Here is a 1,728-nt window from a genome sequence, read left to right on the forward strand (position 1 = left end):
TTTCACATAAGCACAATCAAATGTTCTGGGATTCCCATTCTTCTCAGTGTCAGCCACAGCTCGTTGTGATCCAACAGTCAAAAGTCTTTTCATAGCCAGTGAAACACAAATAGCACTTCGTTATTTTAAAATCTCTTCAAAAATCTCAATTCACTGGAATAAAAAAGTTTCTCTGATGAAAGAAAGTTACCGTCTAGAGTATAAGTTGGTCCTAATCCTTAGGTAGCCAGAGGGGACCACTTGAGAGCTACATAAATGAGACAAAAATGGCCTTCTCCATGCCTTTATCTCAAATATTTATTCATTATAGGCATTTTAAACCAAAAAGCTCACTGGTGCTAAACTAAAATTTTTATACATCCAGTTGTTTTTAAAATAGGGTTGTTTTCTTTTGTTCAAAAAAAAAAAACCTATTTCATTTGTGCTGTGAAATTGCACTCAAGATCTGCTAACCATAGAGAAAAAGCCTCATATGTAGTTAGACATCAAGCTGTTGCTGATGTTTGGAGCTCTCTGGCATAAAGACTCCTTGTATTGATGAAAGGTACCTCCTGTTGTTTTTGTTGTTGTTATGTGCCGTTGAATCGCTTGCGACTCATAGCGTCCCTATGTACAACAGCTCTAAACTCTGTTCTGTCCTGTGCCAATCTTATTGTCTCCGACACACTCATCCCGATTGCCCCAGTCACCGAATCAATCCACCTCCCAGAGGGCCTTTCCCTCCTGCGCCTGCCCTCCACCCTCCCAAGCATGATGTCCTTCTCCTAGGACCGGTCTCTTCTTATAACATGACCAAGGTATGTTAGACAAAGTCTCAGAATCCTTGCCTCTAAGGAGCATCCCAGTTTAACCCTCTCCAAGATGAATCTTCTTGTTTTCCTAGCAGTCCATGGTACCCTCAGCACTCTTCTCCAACACCGAAGCTCAATTCTCCTTCTATGCACCCTGGTCATTGTCCAGCTCTCTGATGCATAACAAGTGATTGCAAAGACCATGGCTGTACCAGATGCATCTTAGTCTCCAGAGACACACTGTTGCTTTTCAGTACTTTAGAGAGGTCCCTAACAGCAGACTTTTCCATCACGTTTTTTAATTTCCTGGCTGCTGGTGCCAAGAGTGTTGATTGTAGAGCCAAGCAGACAAAAGCTGTGAAAAATCTCAATCTCATCACCATCCATCCTGATGTTGCCAATTGGTCCGGTGGTGAGAATCTTTGTCTTGTTGACATTAAGCCTCAATCCATATTGAAGGCTGCAGTCCCTGACCCTCAGCAGCAGGCACTTCAGGTCCTCCTCAGTTTCAGCAAATAGGGCTGTATCATCTGCATAACACAGATTGTTGACAGATCTTCCACCAATCCTGATACCTGATTTCCCCTCATAGAGCCCAGCCTCCCAGATGATCTGTTTTGCATACAGGTTGAAAAGGAATGGAGACAGGACACATCCCTGGCGTATGCCCTTCCCAATTTTGAACCATGCAGTGTTTCCTTGCTCTGTTCTGATGACAGCCTCTTTGTTTAAGTATAGGTTTCTCATTAGCACAATCAAGTGTTCTGGGATTCCCATTCTTCTCAGAATCAGCCACAGTTTGTTATGATCCACACAGTCAAATGTCTTTGCATAATCAATGAAGCACAGATAGACACTCTTCTGGTACTCCCTGCTTTCAGCCAAGATCCATCTAACATTAGCTACAATATCCCTAGTACCACGACCCCTTCTAAAC

The sequence above is a fragment of the Elephantulus edwardii genome, unplaced genomic scaffold (assembly GCF_000299155.1).
Source record: "Elephantulus edwardii isolate Elephantulus edwardi_28Jun2011 unplaced genomic scaffold, EleEdw1.0 scaffold00031, whole genome shotgun sequence".
Classification (NCBI taxonomy): Eukaryota; Metazoa; Chordata; class Mammalia; order Macroscelidea; family Macroscelididae; genus Elephantulus; species Elephantulus edwardii.